General features: G+C 37.7%; 1 protein-coding gene and 1 long non-coding RNA gene across 2 annotated transcripts in view; one reads left to right on the top strand and one right to left on the bottom strand.

The window, feature by feature from the left end:
* Positions 1–22,635, bottom strand: part of FAM222B (family with sequence similarity 222 member B) — an 83,376-nt gene that overhangs the window by 24,710 nt on the left and 36,031 nt on the right.
* The window catches only part of LOC306656133, a 324,085-nt gene continuing 306,067 nt past the window's right edge, over positions 4,618–22,635 (top strand). The window contains exon 1 of the long non-coding RNA XR_013762423.1: positions 4,618–4,654. This is a non-coding gene — a long non-coding RNA (uncharacterized lncRNA). The remainder of the gene's footprint in view (positions 4,655–22,635) is intronic.

The raw sequence follows: 22,635 nt of genomic DNA, 5'->3' as shown, positions 1-22,635 counted from the left end.
CTGTGTTTGATCCCCAGTACACATAAAAACACTAAATAAACAAAGGTACTGTGCCTATCTACAATTAAAAATTTAAAAAAATTAAAAAATGGAAAAGACAGTTCCCCAGTATAGCTTCTATAATCTTATAGACTGTAGGTACAACACGGAAAAATAACTTTAAAATTTAACAAAATGCTAAAATTTCTTTTTTTAAAATATTTTTCAAGTTGTAAATGGACTCAATACATTTATTTATTTTTCATTTTTTATGTGGTGCTGAGGATCTAACTCAGTGCCTCACACATGCTAGGCAAGTGCTCCACCACTGAGATATAACCCCAGCGCAAGGGTGTTCAATTTCAGAAAGCATGTATTTAGAGAATAGCTAAATAAATAATTTATACCCTTTCTTCCCTTCCTGCACTGCATAACATACCAGAGTATATTCTAGTATAGACTCCCCTGCCTCAGACTCACCTCACCAGAAAGTAGGGACCCTGACCTAGTCCAGAGTTTAGAATTTAAAGCTGAAATGGTAATACAACTTTAAAATTTGCCTGGTGAGGTGGCGCATGCCTGTAATCCCAGTGGCTTGGTAGGCTGAGGCAGGAGAATCACAAATTCAAAGCCAGTCTCAGCAAAAGCAAGGCACTAAGCAACGCAGTGAGACCCTGTCTCTAAATAAGATACAAACTAGGGCTGGGAATGTGGCTTAGTGGTTGAGTGCCCCTGAGATCAATCCCCAGTAATCACCTCCCCACAAAAAAAGTAAAATAAAAATAAATAAAATAAAATGGGATGGGTGTGGTGGTGTATGTTTGTAATCCCAGAGAATCAATAGGCTGAGGCAGGAGGATCAAAAGTTCAACGCCAGCCTCAGCAATTTAGTGAGGTCTTAAGCAAAGTAGTGAGAACCTGTTTCAAATTTTTACGAAAAAGGAGCTGGGGAGGTGTCTCAGTGGTTAAATACCCCTGGGTTCAATTACCAGTACCAAAATAATTAATTAATTAAAACAAGCTGAGAATGTAGCTAAGTTTAACACCCAGTACTATGGGAAGGCCAACCAACAAAATACCTCATAATCTTTGATGTAGTAATCACTTCTAAAATCTAATTTAAGGAAATAATGAAAGATATTAACAAAGATTCACATACAACTCTACTCACTGCCCTATGGTTCATAATGGTATAAAAATTGGAAACAGTTTAAAAGTCCAAAAGCAAGAAAATAGTTAAATATAAGATATTTGTTTGGTAAAATTTGCATACAATACCTAATTTTTTAAAAAATATTGGTAGGGAATATACACAAACAAGAAAAAAATGTCTATAATAGAATCCTAGGTAGAAAAGTATATGTAATATGTAAATATGGTATATAATAATAATTCCATTCTTTTGATGCTAAAGACTAAACTCAGGGTGTTTATATTCAAATAACATTCTACAGTTCAGTTATACTCCCAGCATAATAAAAAAAAATTGTAAAATTTATTTACAGATACATAAAAATTATGAAGTCATTTGTATTTCACCACTAAATGCATAAAACCATTCTGTGGAGATTAAATTCTCATTCCTGGATTACCTAGTTTAAGACAACATTCTATTTAGCTTGTATTCCTTGAATATAAAACTGACAGACCAGGAAGTAACCAGGAAAAACTGGGTAGCAAGGGTAAGTCATTTTTGGAAAAGAATCCTTGTTTAGATAAATAGCAACTGAAATCAGATCACATCAAGAATCCTGTATTTACAAGAACGATATTGAAGTGATTAACTATGGAACCAGGCATGGTGGCACATGCCTGTAATTCTGTGACTCGGGAGGCTACGACAGGAGGATCGCAAGTTTGAGGCCAGTCTCAGCAGTTTACTGAGGCCTTAAGCAGCTTGGTAAGACCCTGTCTCAAACACAAAAAACAAAACAAAAAAGTCCAGGAGGGATGTGACTTAAAGTGCCCTTAGGTTCCATTTCCAGTACCAAAAAAACAAATCAACAACAAAAAAAGATAAGACTTTGAAAGTAGATTGGCTAGGTCTCAATCCTACCTCTGTCATCTATTAACTATGTAATCTTGTAACTTACCATCATTTGTAAAATGTACCCTACATTTTATACCTCCTCAACATTGTATACCTCCTCAAGACTGGGATCCTAATTAGAATAAGATATAGTCCATGCTTGTATAAATATATCAAAATAGATTCTACTGTCATGCTTAACTAAAAGAACAAATAAAATTTAAAAAATATATATATAAATAAAATGTACCCTACTTCAGGAGACTTAAGAAGATTAAAAAATGTAATGATTATTCTTATGTTGGCTATTATTATTTTCCTAATCTATTAAAATATACGTCACCTTTTTTGTTAATAAAATCAAACCATCACTTTTTGTTTGACAGTTTCTTATATTTAGTTTTGCTTAGTTTTTTGAAACAGGGTTTCACTATGTTACCCAGGCTGGTCTCCAACCTGTAAGCTCAAGTGATCCTCCCCCACCTCAACATCCCAAGTAGCTGGGACTACAGTCATGTACCACCACACTTGGCTGATTTCTTTATACTCTGCAACATAGTCACATACATTGTTTCATCTTAAATTTAAAACCATCTTCTAATCTAGAGGAAACAAATATCGTTCCCTTTTTACTGATTAGGAAACCTAGCCTCAGAAGGATTAAGTAACATATCCAGTATTATACAGCCAGAATAATGGATCTGGTATTGAATCTCTGTCTTAACTCAGATTTAGGCTCATTCCCTTAAACAGATATTTTCCAATCTATAGGCTATTACTAACCTTTAAATGAATGAGAAACATCACAAAGTAACAGTGAGAATGCTTACTGTTTCATAACTACGTCAATTACCTGTATTATAAGAATGTTAACTGGGTTGCAATCCTTATTGTAGGCATAGACAAATATCACGTTATTCAATGGCTGCCAACGAGTCATTATTTATCAACTACCTATCATATCCCTTTTATTACACTATTTATACAACAAAAACATTCTAAGCCATGGCTTTGCTTATAAGTGTGAATGTAATTACTGGTTTCTTGGGATTTGGCAGTAGACTGGCTGGTTATGAATCCCAGCCTTGCCACTTAGTAGCTGTGCCTTGCCAAACTATCTTACCATCACTTGTAAAATGTACACTACTTCATGAAATTATTATGAAGATCCAATGATGCACAGTAAGCATTATTTACCCCTCTCAGATCAGTACTATGCACTATAAATCTATTAAATTGGCCTAAAGCTTTGGAACCAGTTCTTAGTGAAAATCCTTTCAAGGTAAGCAATAAACCAGCAACTATACCCAACCAAGAATGCACTGGAAATATAAGTATATACAGGCAAAGAAAAAGCTTTAAGTCAAAGTGCTTAGTCTTTTTCCCAGGGCAAAACTGTATCGTTCACACAGAGAAAATCGGATCAGACAATAATATAAGTAATAATAAAATACAGTTTCTTATCTCTTTTTTTTTTTTTTTTTTTTTTTTGTGGTGCTGGGGATTGAATCCAGGGCCTTGTGCATGTGAGGCAAACACTCTACCAACTGAGCTACATCCCCAGCCCACAGTTTCCTATCTCAAACAATCTTAGCACAGTAAACTCTCACCCTCCTACCCTCATGTTTTTTCCTGAATGGGAGAAGGAAACACTAACTCTCAATCTACTCTCAACTCCTATCTTTTTTTTTTTTTCTTGTTTTCTTTGGCGGTGCTGGGGATTGAACCCAGGGCCTTGTGCTTGCAAGGCAAGCACTTTACCAAGTGAGCTATATCGCCAGCCTCAACTCCTATCTTTTCTGAGTCAGTTTCCTTCTGGACACTTGTGCTGTGTCACCTTTCAGAAATGCGACATCATAGAGCCTGCCATGATCTCTTGAGGAAACATTCCTCTACTCCCTAAATTATTTTAAATTTCCTAGCAAAAAGGAGTTCATACTTATCCTTGGTCACTTACATACTATGTATTCATTTGGTCTATCACCGTAGAACTAGTACTCTGCGCACATGCCTTGAACTTCTGTGCCGGTTGGAATAAATTCCATGCATGTTGGAATAAAGTTTTATTTATAGGGCTGGGGATATAGCTCAGTTGGTAGAGTGCTTGCTTCGTAAGCACAAGGCCCTAGGTTCAATCCCCAGCACCCCCCCACCACCAAAAAAAAAACTTTCATTTACAGCTACCAAACATGCTGATTCTAACATATTCTTATGTCAATCAGGGCTAATTTACCAATAGGCAGATTTTAAAGTACTAGGACAAGGCAAGACTAATACAGGTTGAGTACTCCTTATCCAAAATTAATCTTATGGACAATGGTAGAAAACAAAAGTTCACAACACTTTTTTATTACTGAAACATGTCTCCTTCATTCCATCGTATCCATTTACTATCTTCTCTAGAATTTATTATTACTATCATTTTTTTAGTTGTCAATGGACCTTTATTTTATTTATTTATATGCAATATTAAGAATTGAACCCAGTGCCTCACACATGCTAGGCAAGCGCTCTACCACTGAGCTATATATCCCCAGCCCTTTTTATTTTTTAATTTTGAGACAAGATCTTACTAAATTGCTGAGGATGGTCTCAAACTTGTGATCCTTCTGCCTCAGCCTCCCAAGTTGCTGGGATTACAGGTCTGTGCCACCAGCTCTAAACAAATTTCTTCTCTCTGTGGGGCATCCCTTACCAGCTTAGAGTCCTTACCCACTTTCATCCAGTTCCTCTGTTATTTTACTTCAACTGAATCAGAAATAGAAAATACTCAGCCAGAGATCCAAGATGGCGGACTAGAGGAGGCTGCGTTCCTTGTCGCTCCCTAAGCCGGATTCAAGCAGAGGATATCTGTTTCTCGGTGAGGCAGTTTTTGCTGCTTATAGATCCCCTGGTGTTTAAACCATTTGTCTGCTGTGATGCGTTGCAATCTGCCAGCATATCGACCCTTTTTTGAGAGCAGATTGCTCACTGTCAGGCGTCTATCATCCGCCATTTGCCTGCCTCTCGCCTGTCCATCACCTACCTTACCCCTATCCATCACCCAACGCTGGAGGTTCACCTCCCCATCTTCCGACAGCTGCCAGCAGACTGACCCCAGACCACGAGTGGAGCACCAGCTGCCTGCTGTCGCCTGGAAGTTCACTGTCACAGTACCTGCAGGTTTGATTACACGTGGCTGCCGCCATTTTGAGACAACAGCCAGGCCCCGTAGGACCCCTGGCCAGACTGACTGAGCCCCATCTCCAGGATCCCTCAGCCCGACCGACCACTCCCTGCCTCTGGGGCCTTCACATCAACTGACTGCTCCCTGCTGCCAGGAACCCCAGACCAACTGACGGCGCCCTATCACCGGGAACCCAGACCGACTGATTGCACCTGGTCTCCAGGATCCCACAACTATACCAAACACACTGGACCCCCAGGACCCCTGCCAGACCAACTGCATCCCGTCTCAAGGACCTCCAGCTGACCACGTCCACCCCTGAGGTGCAGCTCCCCATCTGCCAACACATTTCGAAGCCAGAGCGGCCATCTTGGATAATCCTGGAAGCCATAGCTCCGATCTTCGGGTGGGGCAAATCCCATCCTGAAACACCTGCTGGAGGCTTGAAGCTCATTGTCAGGTACCTCTCATGCATCAGGCTACTGAACACTGGGAGGTTTCATTAGTATATGACTGCTATATGGTAGATTTTCTTTTTTCTCCTTTTTAAAAAAAATTTAAGTTTTTATTTCTTTTCTTGCTTTCTTTTCCTTTTGTTTACCTGTTCCCTCAGAGTCTCTTTTTTCCCTTTTTGCATGCTAACATCCGATTTCTTTTGATTACACTCTCACCCTTTCTATTTTCTACAACTTCTGTATATTCTTTTCTTATCCCATTAACAGCCATATTCTACATCCCTCTGCATCGTCTTTGTCCTCCATTAGAAACTGCAGACCTTATTGCAAACCTGTTTGTTTTACCGAAGATGACATTTGAACTCATTTTGTTTATTTTTTTATTTTTATTTTTTTTGCGGTGCTGGGGATTTGAACTCAGGGCCTTGGGCTTGCAAGGCAAGCACTCTACTGACTGAGCTATATCCCCAGCCCTCATTTTGTTTATTATGACAATTTTGTTATTGTCCCCACAGGGGCTATTTGGTCTAGGATTGCATAGTGTCTGATTTGGCCACTGCTAATATTGATCTCCCCTTAAAGAAAGGGTTTTGGAAACCTATAGGGCCACTATAAGCCTATAGGGGGAAATCTGCAATACCCCAGATCTGCTCTGCACTGCTAGAGGGGAAGATACATGAACAATATGAAAAAACAAGGGAAGAAAATGATCCAAACAAATCTAGATTCCATAGTAATAGAATCCAATGACAGTATGTTAGAAGAAATGTCAGAAAAGGACTTCAGATTATACAAGATTAAGATGATTCGCGAAGCAAAGGATGAGATAAGAGAGCAAATGCAGGCAATGAATGATAACACCAATAAGCTGAAAGAGCACCTGCAGGAAGCAAAAGATCATTTCAACAAAGAGATAGAGATTCTAAAAAAAAAAAACAAAAAAAAAAAAAACGGAAATCCTTGAAATGAAGGAGACAATAAACCAAATAAAAAACTCAATGGAAAGCATCACCAACAGACTAGACCACTTGGAAGACAGAACCTCAGACAATGAAGACAAAATATTTAATCTTGAATATAAAGTCGCCCAAACAGAGAAGATGGTAAGAAATCATGAACAGAATCTCCAAGAACGGGACATCATGAAAAGACCAAATTTAAGCATTATTGGGATTGAGGAAGGCACAGAGATACAAACCAAAGGAATGAACAACCTATTCAATGAAATAATATCAGAAAATTTCCCAAACCTGAAGAATGAAAAGGAAAATCAAATAAAAGAGGCTTACAGAACACCAAATGCACAGAATCGCAACAGAGCCACACCAAGGCACATTATAATGAAAATGCCTAACATTCAAAATAAAGATAGGATTTTGTAGGCCGTGAGAGAAAAGCATCAGATTACATACAGGGGGAGACCAATACGGATAGCAGCCGACTTTTCAACCCAGACTCTAAAAGTTAGAAGGGCCTGGACCAACATATTTCAAGCTCTGAAAGAACATGGTTGCCAACCAAGAATCCTATACCCAGCAAAACTAACCTTCAGATTTGAAAATGAAATAAAATCCTGTCATGATAAACAAAAGTTAAAAGAATTTACAAATAGAAAGCCTACGCTACAGAATGTTCTCAACAAAATATTCCATGAGGAGGAAATGAAAAACAACAATGGAGGTCAGCAAAGGGAGGAACTACCTTAGAGAAAAACCACTCAAAGGAGAAACCAAAACCGACTTAAAAACCAAAAATAAGCCAAATGACGGGGAATACAAATCATTTCTCAATAATAACCCTGAACGTTAATGGCCTAAACTCCTCAATCAAAAGACATAGACTGGCAGAATGGATTAAAAAGAAAGACCCAACAATATGCTGCCTGCAAGAGACTCATCTCATAGAAAAAGACATCCACAGACTAAAGGTGAAAGGATGGGAAAAAACCTACCACGCACATGGACTCAGTAAAAAAATGGGGTTTCCATCCTTATATCAGATAAAGTGGACTTCAAGCCAAAGTTAGTCAGAAGGGATAAAGAAGGACATTTCATACTGCTTAAGGGAACCATAAATCAGGAAGACATAAAGATAGTAAATATTTATGCCCCAAACAATAGTGCATCCCTGTACATCAAACAAATCCTTCTCAATTTCAAGAATCACATAGACCATAACACAATATTTCTGGGCGATTTTAACGCACCGCTGCCACCACTAGATAGATCTTCCAAACAAAATCCAACCAAAGAAACCATAGAACTCAATAACACAATCAATAACCTAGACTTAATAGACATATATAGAACATTCCATCCATCAACTTTCTTCTCAGCAGCACATGGAACCTTCTCAAAAATAGACCATGTGTTATGCCACAAAGCAGCCCTTAGGAAATGCAAAAAAATAGAGATACTGCCTTGTGTTCTATCAGATCATAATGGACTGAGAGTAGAAAATCAATGACAAAATAAAAAAAGGAAATTACTCCAAGACTTGGAGACTAAATAATATGCTATTGAATGAAACATGGATAACAAAAAACATCAGGGAGGAGATTAAAAACTTCTTAGAGGTCAATGAGAATGATGATACAACATATCAAAATCTCTGGGACACTATGAAAGCGGTACTAAGAGGAAAATTCATTGCATGGAGCGCATTCCAGAAAAGAATGAAGAGTAAACAATTAAATGACTTAACATTACAGCTCAAAGCCCTAGAAAAAGAAGAAGAGAATAACAGCAAAAGTAGTAGAAGACAGGAAATAATTAAAACCAGAGCTGAAATCAATGAAATTCAAACAAACTATTCAAAAAATTGACATAACAAAAAGTTGGTTCTTTGAGAAAGTAAACAAAATAGATAAACCCTTAGCCACACTAACAAAGAGAAGGAGCGAGAAGACTCAAATTACTAAAATACATGATGCAAAAGGAAATATCACGATAGACACCACTGAGATACAGAACATAATGAGAAGCTACTTTAAAAATCTGTATTCCAACAGAATAGAAAGTACCGAAGACATTCACAAATTTCTAGAGACATATGCTCCGCCCAAACTGAACCAGGAGGACATACACGATTTAAACAGATCAATATCAAGCAATGAAATAGAAGAAGCCGTTAAAAATCTACCATCCAAGAAAAGCCCAGGAACAGACAGATTCTCAGCCGAGTTCTACAAGACCTTCAGATAAGAACTCATTCCAATACTTCTCAAAGTATTCCAGGAAATAGAAAAGGAGGGTACCCTACCGAACTCATTCTATGAAGCTAATATCACCCTCATACCCAAACCAGTAAAAGACACATCAAGGAAAGAAAATTTTAGACCAATATCCTTGATGAATATAGATGCAAAGATCCTTAACAAAATATTGGCAAACCGTATCCAAAAACATATTAAGAAAATTGTGCACCACGATCAAGTGGGGTTCATTCCTGGAATGCAAGGATGGTTCAACATTCATAAATCAATAAACGTAATCCATCTTGTCAATAGACTTAAGGATAAGAATCATATGGTTATTTCAATTGACGCAGAAAAAGCATTTGACAAAATACAACACCCCTTCATGCTCAAAACACTAGAAAAAATAGGGATAGTAGGAACACACCTGAACATTGTAAAGGCTATTTATGCTAAGCCCATGGCCAACATCATTCTTAATGGAGAAAAACTGAAACCATTCCCTTTAAAAACGGGAACAAGACAGGGATGTCCTCTTTCACCACTTCTATTCAACACTGTCCTCGAAACTCTAGCCAGAGCAATTAGGCAGACTAAAGAAATTAAAGGGATACAAATAGGAAAAGAGGAACTTAAGGTGTCACTATTTGTGGATGACATGATTCTATATTTAGAAGATCCAAAAACCTCCTCCAGAAAACTTCTAGACCTCATCAATGAATTCAGCAAAATAGCAGGCTATAAAATCAACACACATAAATCTACAGCATTTTTATACGCAAGTGATGAAACAGCTGAAAGGGAAATGAGGAAAACAACTCCATTTGCAATAGCCTCAAAAAAAAATAAAATACTTGGGCATCAATCTAACCAAAAAGGTAAAAGATCTCTACAATGAAAACTACAAAACATTGAAGAAAGAAATTAAGGAAGACCTTAGAAGATGGAAAGATCTACCATGTTCTTGATAGGCAGAATTAATATTGTCAAAATGGCCATACACCAAAAGTGCTATACAGATTCAATGCAATTCCAATTAAAATCCCAATGACGTACCTCACAGAAATAGAGCAAGCAATCATGAAATTCATCTGGAAGAATAAGAAACCCAGAATTGCTAAAGCAATCCTTAGCAGGAAGAATGAAACAGGGGGTATCGCAATACCAGAACTTCAAGTATACTACAAAGCAATAGTAACAAAAACGGCATGGTATTGGCACCAAAATAGACAGGTAGATCAATGGCACAGAATAGAGGACACGGACACAAACCCAAATAAATACAATTTTCTCATACTAGACAAAGGTGCCAAAAAATATGCAATGTAGAAAAGATAGCCTCTTCAACAAATGGTGCTGGGAAAACTGGAAATCCATATGCAACAGAATGAAACTAAACCCCTATCTCTCTCACCCTGCACAAAACTCAGCTCACAATGGATCAAGGACCTCGAAATCAGACCAGAGACCCTGCATCTTATAGAAGAAAAAGTAGGTCCACATCTTCACCTTGTTGGCTTAGGATCAGACTTCCTTAACAGGACTCCCATAGCACAAGAAATAAAAGCAAGAATCAATAACTGGGATAGATTCAAACTAAATAGCTTTCTCTCAGCAAAGGAAACTATCAGCAATGCGAAGAGAGAGCCTACAGATTGGAGAATATCTTTGCCACTCATACTTCAGATAGAGCACTAATTTCCAGAATCTATAAAGAACTCAAAAAACTCTACACCAAGAATACAAATAACCCAATCAACAAATGGGCTAAGGAAATGAACAGACACTTCACAGAAGAAGATGTACAAGCAATCAACAGATATATGAAAAAATGTTCAACATCTTTAGTAATAAGAGAAATGCAAATCAAAACTACACTAAGATTCCATCTCACCCCAATTAGAATGGCGATTATCAAGAATACAAGCAACAATAGGTGTTGGAGAGGATGTGGGGAAAAAGGTACACTCATACATTGCTGATGGGACTGCAAATTAGTGCAACCACTCTGGAAAGCAGTGTGGAGATTTCCTTGGAAAACTTGGAATGGACCTACCATTTGACCCAGCTATCCCACTCCTCGGCCTATACCCAAAGGACTAAAAATCAGCACACTACAGAGATACAGCCACATCAATGTTCATAGCGGCTCAATTCACAATAGCCAGACTATGGAACCAACCTAGATGCCCTTCAATTGATGAATGGATAAAGAAACTGTGGTATATATATACAATGGAATATTACTCAGCTATAAAGAATAATAAAATTATGGCATTTGCAGGCAAATGGATGAAATTGGAGAATATCATGTTAAGTGAGATAAGCCAATCTCAAAAATCCAAAAGAGGAATGATCTCACTGATAAGCGGATGATGACACTTAATGGGGGGTGGGAGGGGGACAAGAATGGAGGAAGGAGGGACTGTATAGAGGGAAAAGAGAGGTGGGAGGGGTGGGGGGGAAGGAAAAAATAACAGAATGAATCAAACATCATTACTCTATGTAAATATATGAATATGCAAATGGTATGCTGTTACTCCATGTACAAACTGAAACAACATGTATCCCATTTGTTTACAATAAAAATAAATTAAAAAAAAAAAAAAAAAGAAAGAAAATACTTAGCCAGATGCAAAGGTGCATTTATAGTCTCAGATATTATGGGAGCTCAGGCAGATCACTTGAACCCAGGATTTGAGGCCAACCTGGGTAACAAAGCAAGACTCCAACTCAAAACAAACAAAAAATGCCAGGAGGGGCTAGGGATATAGCTCAGTTGGTAGAGTGCTTGCCTGGCATGCACAAGGCCCTGGGTTCATTACCCAGCACCCCCCCCCCTAAAAAAAAAAAAATTGCCAAGAACAGTAGTGCATACCTGTAATCCCAGTGACTCAGAAAACTGAGGCAGGAGGATTACAAGGTCCAGGCCAGACTCAGAAATGAGGCTCTAAGCAACTTAGCAAGACCCTGTGTCAAAAATATAAATAAAAGATTAGGGATGTAGCTCAGTGGCAAACTGCCCCTGGGCTCAATCACTAGTACAATCAATCAACCAATCAAATAATCCCAACCAATCAAACAATCCCAAATCAAGTCAGAGTGAGGAAGATATCCACAAAGGAATCATGGGAGGAGGTACTGGTGTAGAAAGCAAAACCTAAATAATTTGAATCGCACATCCCTAAATAAGATATGGTAATCACTCCCATACAATACAATGAGTTCCAGTAAGGCCCATTCAGATCTTAGCTGCTAACCAAATATTACATTCTCCACTAAAAGGAACCATGACTCTCTGGAAAAATGGCAGAGGCAGAGAAAGTACATCTTATTTTACAGAAGAAGAAGTTAGTAAGATAATTGTTCAAAGAATAATACTGATGTGTCAAAAGACACAGAAATGATAGGATGCTCAACTGATGAGGGAAACCCCAAAGAAAATTTTATACAGTAGAGATTAAAGGAGAATGAATTGGGTCTTGCAAGAAGAAAAGTCATAAGCTCCCATTTCTCTGTTTCTACCACTGTCTATAATATTATTTTGGGTAACACTGGTTAATTCTTTCAAATAAAAGAAAGCAGAGGAGCTGCGTTTGGTGGCACACACCTATAATCCCAGTTACTCAGGAGGTTGAGGTAGGAGGATCTTGAGTTCAAACCCAGCCTCAGCAACTTAGCAAGGTCCTAAGCAACTCAGCTGTGATGGGCTGACAGATCTGACTCCATGAGAATGTTATAGGTCAGACTCTAAGGGAAATGACTAAACAGACTCCATTTTGCTCTGAGACTCCATGTTATGTAGGAAATAAGTTTCTCCCATGGGAACACCCTGCCTCTGTGCCCATCATCAGTTACTTGGTGTGACATGTTTAATAATATACAATGGCAACTCCTATGTAGTAAAGAATTGCTCTCTTTTGATTCCTATTGCTCCTAAACAATGTACCATGTGAACAGTGACTGTGTGGATGTTAGCAACCATTCTTTAGTTTGTACTTAGGTAAGGGTCATTTTGACCCACTTCCCCCTCTGTTAATGATCTCATGATGTTAATGTTAATTTTGAATCATAGCAATAGACACTTATGATTAATGTGATTTTTGGTATAAGAACCCCTACAACCCTGTAGTCGGTGCTGTTCTCCTAATAGCCATTTTTTGGGGCATTGTGTTAGATAGTCAGCCGGCCGGCTTAATAAAGACTCTCAAATTTGGACTTCTCAGTGGTGATCGGTCTGTTCTTAAGTTGTGCCCCATAACACAGCAAGATCCTGTCTCTAATAAAATATTTAAAAAGGGCTGGGGATGTAGCTCAGTGGGTAAGGGCCCCTGGGTTCAATCCCGGGTACCAAAAAAAAAAAAAAAAAAACCAGCAGATTATTTGATCATCTTCGAGATTAAAGATATATTAGTTAACTTTTTCTGATTTCTTAGTCAAACCTGGGATGATTCGATCATCAAAATAAACAAGTCACAGTGGCATACAAAAGTAGCCCCAACTACTCAGGAGGCTGAAGTAGGACTGCTTGAGACCAGGAGTTCAAGGTCAGCCGGGGCAAAATAGTGACTATCTCTAAAGTAAATGAATAAGGGCTGGTGGGGGGTGGGGGTGGGGGGCCGCTGTTGGAATAGTTCACTGATAGACCTCTTGCCTAGCATGTGCAAAGTCCTGAGTTCTACCCCAACACAACAACAACAAAAAAGTAAATAAAGTGATAATAATGGATTATATACCAATGAATAAAACAGGAAATTATAAGTCAGTAATAATGTAAATAAACTAATAGATTGATGCTGGGCATAGAGGTGGCACACCTATAATCCCAGTTACTCAGGAGGTTGAGGAAGGAGGATCACAAGTTTGAGGACAACCTGAACAACTTAAGTGAGACCCTGTCTGAAAAACTTTTGTCTGGGGCTGTAACTCAGTGGTAGAACATCTCTTGGTTCAATCTCCAGGACTACAAACTAAGAAATGAAGGGCTGAAAAGGAAAGGGTATTTGCATTGTTTCAAACCATATCCTCCTCAAATGCTTACAATTACAAAGGAAAATAAATAGCTTTATATTGAGAAAGACTAGCATTACCAGTAACAGCATAAAATTATGCAATGAAGAACACAGCACTACTCCAGTGTTACTCCTGCTGAAGATGGAAACCTAAAGTAAACATGAGGAATCATGAGACAAATTAAAATTGAAGGACTTTCTTTTTTCTTTTGTGTGTGTGGCACTGTGGATAAGACTCAGGGGCACTTTACCACTGAGTTACATTCCCAGCCCTTCCTACTTTACTTATTTATTGAGTACTGGGAATTGAACTCAGTGGTTCAATTCACTAAGTTATACCCCCAGATCATTTTATTTAATGTCATTTTTAAAATAAAAATATATAAGCTGATTTGTTCATTACAATCCTAGGGACTGAACCCAGTAGTACTCTACCACTGACCTACATTCCCAGTCCTTTTTTATTTTGAAACAGGGTCTTGCTAAATTGCAGAAGCTGGTCTTGAATTTGCAATCTTCCTCCTCACCCCCCAGGTAGCTTTTATTACAGTGTGTGCCACCATGCTTGGCTAAAATGACAGACTTCCTACAAAATATCTGTCAAGTGTCAAGGTCATGAAAGTCAAAGAAGTCTGAAGAACTGTTCCAGACTGAACACCAATACTCCTTAAATTATTCCATGAAACAGAAAAGGAGGGAACCCTTCCCAATCTCATCTATGAGGCCAAACCAGCCAAAGACAAATCAGGGAAGAAAACTTGAGACCAATATCCCTGATGAATACAGATGCAAAAATTCTCAATAAAATTCTGGCAAATTGCATACAAAAACATTAAAAAGATAGTGCACCATGATCAAGTGGGATTCATGCCTGGAATACAAGGTTGTTTCAACATATGGAAATCAAATAAACGTAATACATCACATCAATAGACTCAAAGACAAGAATCATATGATTATCAACAGAAGCAGAAAAAACCATTTGACAAAAATACACCACCTCTTCATGTCAAAACACTAGAAAAACTAGGGACAGAAGGAACCTATCTCGACATTGTAAAAGCTATTTATGCTATGCCCATGGCCAACATCGTTCTAAATGGAGAAAAATAGAAAGCATTCAATCTAAAAACTGGAACAACACAGGGATGCCCTCTTTCACCACTTCTGTTCAACACTACCCTTGAAACTCTTGCCAGAGCAATCAGACAGATGAAAGAAATTAAAGGGATACGAATAGGAAAAGAACTCAAACTATCACTATTTGCCAATAACTTGATTCTATATTTAGAAGATCCAAAAAATTCCACCAGAAAACTTCTAGAACTCATAAACGAATTCAGCAAAGCAGCAGGATATAAAATCAATACCCAGAAATCAAATGCATTTCTACACATAAGCAACAAATCAACTGCAAGAGAATTAGGAAAACTACCCAGTTCACAAGAGTCTCAAAATAAAATAAAATAAAATACTTGAGAATCAATCTAACAAGAGGTGAAAGACCTCTACAACGAAAACTACAGAACACTAAAGAAAAAAACTGAAGACCTTAGAAGATGGAAAGATCTCCCATGTTCTTGGATAGGCAGAATTAATATTGTCACAACGGTCATACTACCAAAAGTATTACACAGATTCAATGCAATTCCTATTAAAATCCCAATGACATTCTTCATAGAAATAGAGAAAACAATCATGAAATTCATTTGGAAAAATAAGAGACCGAGAATAGCCAAGGCAATCCTTAGCAAGAAGAGTGAAGCAGGAGGGATCCCAATACCAGACTTTAAACTATACTACAGAGAAATAGTAACAAAAATGGCATGGTACTGGCACCAAAACAGACATGTAGACAAATGACACAAAATAGAAGACACAGAGACAAACCCACATAAATACAGTTATCTCATACTAGACAAAGGTACCAAAAATATACATTGGAGAAAAGTAGCCTATTCAACAAATGGTGCTCGGAAAACTGGAAATTCATATGTAATGAAATAAAATTAAACTTCTATCTCTCACCCTGCACAAAAATCAACTCTAAGTGGATCAAAGACTTAGGCACTAGAACAGAGACCAGGTGCCTAATAGAAAAAAAAGTAGGCCCAAATCTTCATCATGTTGGCTTAGGACCTAACTTTCTTAACAAGACTCCTAAGTACAAGAAATAAAATTAAGAATCATAAATGGTATGGATTCAAACTAAAGAGCTTCTTCTCAGCAAAGGAAACAATCAATAATGTAAACAGAGAGTCTACAAAATGAGAGAAAATCTTTACCACATTGCACCTCAGATGCAACACTAATCTCTTGAATATAAAAAGAAGTCAAAAAACTTAACATCTAAAAAACAAATAACCCAATCAAAAAATGGGGCTAAGGAACGAACAGACACTTCACAGGAAGAAATACAACTGATCACAAACATATGAAAAAATGTTCATCGCCTCTTGCAATTAGAGAATACAATCAAAACTATTCCAAGATTTCATCTCACTCCAATAAGAATAGCAATTATCAAGATAATAAGCAATAATAAGTGTTGGTGAGGACAAAGGGAAAAAAGGTATACCCACACATTGTTAGTAGGACTGCGATTGTTGAAACCACTTTGTAAAGCAGTATGGAGATTCCTAACAAAAACTTAGAATGGAACCACCATTTGACCCAGTTATCCCACTTCTCATTTATACCCAAAGGACTTAAAATCAGCATACTACAGTGATGCAGTCACATCAATGTTTACAGCAGCTCAATTCACAATAGCTAAACTATGGAACAACCTAGATGGCTCCGTCAACAGATGAATAGATAAAGAAAATGTGTTACATATACACTATGGAATATTACTCAACCTTAAAGAAGAATGCATTATGGAATTTGCAGGTAATGGATGGAACTGGAGAATATCATGCTGTTAATGGTTTGAATGTGAGGTGTCCCCCAAAAGTTCACAGGTGAGACAATGCAGGAAGATTCAGAGGAGAAATTATTGGGTTGTAAGTCTAACCCAATCAATCAGTTAATCCCTGGTAGGAGTAACTGAAGTGGGTAGGGTGTGGCTGGAGGAGACTGGTGTTGGGCGTGGCTATGGGGTATATATTAGGTATCTGGAGAGTAGAGTCTCTCTCTGTTTCCTGATGAGCAAGCTGCTTTGCTCTGCCATGCCATCGACACGATGTTCAGCCTAACCTTGAGTCATGGAGCCAGGCTTCTATGAACTAAGATCTCCAAAACTGTGAGCCCTCAAATAAAACCTCTCCTCCTCTATAATTGTGCTGGTCAGATTATTTAGTCACAGCAGTAAAAAAGTTAACTAAAACATACACAAAGTGAAATAAGCCAACCCCAACAAACCAAGAGCAGAATGTTTTCTCTGATAAGCTGATGCTGATCCATAGTGGGGGTAAGTAGGGAAGAATGAAGGAACTTTGGATTATGCAGAGGGGAGTGAGGGGAAGGGAACAGTGGTAGGGATGAGAAGGACTGCAGAATGGGACAGACATTATTACCCCATATACATGTATGAAACAAAATTATTTTAAAATAATTTTCACTGTCAAAAAAGATAATGAAAAAATCTTCATATCACGTATTATTTTACTAAGATTTCTCTGAAATGTTCACATTTTCCTGTTCCCAAGTGAAATTATGTGTACTTACTAAAGAATAATAAAATAAGTAAATAATTTTTTTAAAAAAGGCTGGGATTATAGCTCTGAGAGCACTTGCCTAGCATGTGTGAGGCACTGGGTTCAAGCCTTAGCACCACATAAAATAGTAAAATAAGGTATTGTGCCCATCTACAACTAAAAGCAAACAAACATTACAATCTGGATGCAGTGGCACATGCCTGTAATTCCAACAACTTGGGAGGCTGAGGCAAGAAGATCACAAATTTGAGGCCAGCCTTAACAATTGAGCAAGTCCTAGGTAACTTAGCAAGACCCTATCTCAAAATAAAAAATAAAAAGGGCGAGAGAGATAGCTCACTGGTAAAGTGCCCCTGGGTTTAATCCCTGGTACCTGAAAAGAAAAAAAAAAAAAAGTCACAAATAAATGCCATGTGTGATCCTGAACTGCATACTTTTTGCTATAAAGGACAGTACTGATACAAATAGCAACATTTGAAGGGGTCTCATATTCATATATGGCAGGAATGTATCAATGTTAACTTCTACACAGTTGTATTACGGTAATATTGGAGAATGTATTTGTACAAAATACAAACTAACTTATTTGGGGGTGGTGGAGCAATATAGGTCAGTAACTTACTTTCAAATGATTCAAGGAAAAAAATTGTACTAAGAACTGTTCTATAAGGGCTGTAGCTCAGTGGCAAAGCGCTTGCCTAGCATGTATGAGGCACTGGGTTTCAACCTTAGCACCACATAAAAATAAACAAGTAGGGCTGGGGAGATAGCTCAGTTGGTAGAGTGCTTGCCTTGCAAGCACAAGTCCCTGGGTTCGATCCCAGCACCCGCAAAAAAAATAAATAAAAATAAAAAAAATAAAGTAAAAGTATTTTGTCCATCTACACCTATAAAAATTTTTTTAAAAACCTCATAAAAGTGAGACTGTTTCAAAAAATTATTTTAAATATATAAGATACAATGCTGTTTTAGAAAGGGGACTAGAGATCATAAAGAAGAGTAGGAGAGAATATATATTAGTAATTATTCTTTTTTTAGGGGGGGTACTGGGGATTGAACCCATGGGTACCCTACAACTGAGCCACATCTCCAGCCTCTTTTTACTTTGAGACAGAGTCTTGCCAAATTGTGGAGGTGGTTTTGAACTGGCAGTCCTCCTGCCTCAGGCTCCAGAGTAGCTGGGATTACATGCCTGGCCAATTCTCATCTATTTTTAGTTTATTCTTTTGGTAGTGAGGATTGAACTCAGGGGCACTTAACCACTAAGGCACATCACCAATCCGTTTTCAAATTTTATTTAGACCCAGGGTCCCACTGAGTTTCTTAGGGCCTCGCTAAATTGCTGAGGCTGGCTTTGAACTTGTGATCCTCCTTCCTCAGACTCTTCTAGCTGCTGGGATTACAGGCATGCACCACTGCACCCCGCCCAATTCTCATTAATCTTAATGGAGGTATCATTTCAGAATTGGTAAGTGTCCATACTGGGGTTCTTCCCACATGAAATAGGTTTCCTGCATTCTTCTTCCTCATTAACTTCCTATTTCTTTTCTACACTTGAACAACATTTTCTCCAGTGTCTGTATTTAAATTCTCTCCCCCAATGCCATTAATCTACTTTGGCAATTCTTCACTGTGAGGCATGCACGTACCCTATTTTACCCTAATGATGAAGAATTTCACCACTGGAAATGTACTAAAAGAAATGATTATCCAGAAGGGGGCACTATCAGAGCTCTCTTTACACCTGATATTCACTGCCAACTCCACTTGACATGTTCACATTTTACAAGTACCACGCGCTAACCAACTGCGCCACTGGAGCTCCACATGTTCACATTTTATTAAGAACTTTTCAAAGTCTCTCTAAACACACATACAGAACCTCATGAATTGTCATGCAAACTTCCTTGCTTTTAGCTTCAGGAAGACTTGTTAAATAAGATATGTTTCAGAGTATAAAAGAAGTTTGACTTATTCTTTCCTATTATACAAAAGTTTCAGATAAACTCAGGAGCTTTATCTTCAATTTTCTGAAAAGTACCCATTATAGCTGGCTTCTCCATTTTCACACCAACAGCAGGAGGCCGCAGAGTCCTGGCTATTCTACAGCAGAATGTTTTTCAACAATAACCAATGAATGGTTTTAAATTAGTTCAGGATGATGTTTATCACTCCTCTTTTCCTCTTCCTTTGTATTTAGTGTGATCTAGGAAGTTTTGGAGGAAAAACAAGTGTACTATGGCCCTTCTCCAAGCAGTCATGAACAATTTATTCACTTACTTAAAACAAACACTAACTAAACAGGCTCTTAAAATACACTGACATACAAATTAAAGATTAAAAAAAGAAACAAAAATACACTGCCATAGTCCTTGGCAACTTAATATCAATTTTTATGCTATTATATACAAGGAAACTAATAAACCCTTAGGAAGACAGCTAAGCAAAAAAGGACACTACAGCAAGCAACATCTGAAATGAAAGTAGCAGCAAATCACCTGAAGATCTAGTAAAAATCGGAGCTGAAATAAAATTTGTCTTTTGCACTGTAAAGAGATAAGATTAAAACCCACTTACTTTGCATGATAGCCATCAAAAAACAATAGTAAAGGGAAAGTTTAAAGGAAAACAACAAAAGGGGCTGGGGCTGTAACAGTGGTAGAATGCTGGTCTAGCACATGTAAGGCACTGGGTTAGATTCTTAGAACACATTAAAAAAAAAAGAAAAAGAAAAAAGAAAGAAAATAAAGGTATTGTGTCCATCTACAACTAAAAAATATATATTAAAAAAAGAAAATTACAAAGAGACCTAAGAGATGGCTTCAAAGAAAGACAAATCATTTCCCTTCATTCTATCCTTTCTCTACCTACCTAGCAAGGGTTGTTTCCAAAGATATTTGCAACTATGTACTAGAAGAAGGTTCTAATATTGCTATGGAGCTAAAGAAATATGTCCTTAGCATCCTACTTATTTTTAAGTGCTCAAACCAAAGAATTTTTTCTTTGTACTTAAAAGCAAAGTTAATACAATCAGAAGATGCTGGGGATATGCTCAGTGTAAAGTGCTTGCCTAATATGCGTTAGATCCCTAGTACCCCCAAAATTTAAAAAACAGTAAATAACAAAATATAATGAGAAGACCAGACTGCACCTTGCCAATTCCCATAATCTTAAAATTAGCACACAGTGCTATAAGTGACAGTCTAGTCTCTTATGATAAGCAACAGTGAAGGGTATTATCTCAGAACATAAAAATCCATTAAAGATGTTCCTAATAGATTCTTTTAATATGACCCTACACAGTCCTCCAAAAGAAGGAGAATGTGTTTTAATTTTGAGATGGATTTTTTTACAGTGCTTTGACCTCCTGTCTAAAAGAGGTCTAGAAAAAGAACTGCAGTGGAGGGAAGGAGTGAAATGTGTAATATGGTTATGAAAATCCATCAAGTTCCTACTTCAGCCTTGAGATAACTGCAGCCAAAAACTGACTTGCAAGTAATTATTACCAATATCTGCAATAAAAGTTAATTGGACATAAGTGAACTAAAGCCCTAATCGGAGGATAGCTGTAACTGTTGAAAAGCCCATTTCTCCTGTTCCTTCTGATAGCAAATGAAGCTGCTAATGATAATTTGTAGATAAACAAGAAATTGCTCTCATAGTTTTCTCACTGCAAATCACTCAGCAATTCCAGCTAATGCCTAGAATGTTAGGCCAGGAGAAAAATCATTAACCAGTACTTCCTTTGATAAAGATAAATTTTAATAGTAACTAAGCCCATTAAGGCTGAGGGTTGCTAAGAATTGTTAAATTTCCCCAGGACATCCTAAATAAGACACTGTGGTCTTATCTCCATGCCCTAGTACTATGTACTGTATTCACTCTGTGCCACTACTGTGTACTAGAAAGAAGACACATTATGAAAGGACAGAACCTATTATAATAATACAGCTTTTTTAATTTTTAAAATTTGTTCTAATTAGTTATACATAACAGTATATATGTGCACAGTAAGCACTTTGATATATCATATACAATGGTGTATAATTTCTCATTCTTCTGTTTATGCATGATGTTGAATCCCACAGGTCGGTTATATAGTTATGTATGTACACAGGGTAATAATGTCTGATTCATTCTGCTATTCTTCCAATCCCCATGCCCCATCCCCTCCCTTCAATCCCCTCAACCTAATCTAAAGTAATTCTATTCTTCCCTAGCCACCCCCCCACTATTATGAATTAGCATCTGCATATCAGAGAAAACACTGGGCTTTCGGTTTTTTGGGATTGGCTTATTTCACTTAGCATGATATTCTCCAGCTCCATCCATTTACTGGTAAATGCCACAATTCCAGGATAATCTCACTGTCAGGCAAATGGCATTGTTAATGTGCTTCACAGCAAAAATTAAATCAATTTTGAATGGACTTTGGATTTGACAGATTCCTGTTGCCTGGCTCATTTACCTCCACTTCTACTTTAAAAACTATGCCCTTTCTCATGGAATTTAGTATCAGATGCTTTCCTTTTCAACTGTGTCTACAGCCCCAGGGAACTGACTTCTAAGGGTATATAGCAGATCTTAAGCAGTCACTCAAATTTTACAGAAGAGGGCAACTGTGGTTTGTTTTTTTCATTTTTTTGTATTTTGGGTTTTTTTATTTGTTTGTTTCGTGGAAGGGGAGGTGTGCTGTGGATTGAACCCGGGGCACTTAACTACTGAGTCACATTGCCAGTCCTTTTTATTTTTTTATTTTGAAACAGGGTCCCACTAACTTGCTTAGGGCCTTGCTCAGTTGCTGAGGGTGGCTTGGAACTTGCAATCTTCCTGCCTCAAACTCTGGAGTCCCTGGAATTACAGGAATGTACCACCATGCCCAGTCAATTGTGGTCTTTATATCAATAGTGACCTGCAATGCAGGCAGGAGACAGGTGCACTACACTGAGGTGATAGAAGAGAAAAGCAGTACAAAATGCTACCTCCACTTATTTTTTATTAGGTGATTGGGGGCTCTTCTGGCACAAGATGGCCAGATATTAATGAAATCAGAACTTTTCCACAGAAGCAACTAGATTAGAGACCCACTTGGTATGCTTTTCAGTAAGTTATTTTGGAAGGTTCAAGGCTGTGTTTTCT

Source organism: Sciurus vulgaris (assembly GCF_902686455.1).
Source record: "Sciurus vulgaris genome assembly, chromosome: 3".
Lineage (NCBI taxonomy): Eukaryota > Metazoa > Chordata > Mammalia > Rodentia > Sciuridae > Sciurus > Sciurus vulgaris.
This window is presented reverse-complemented; position numbering and strand designations above follow the sequence as displayed.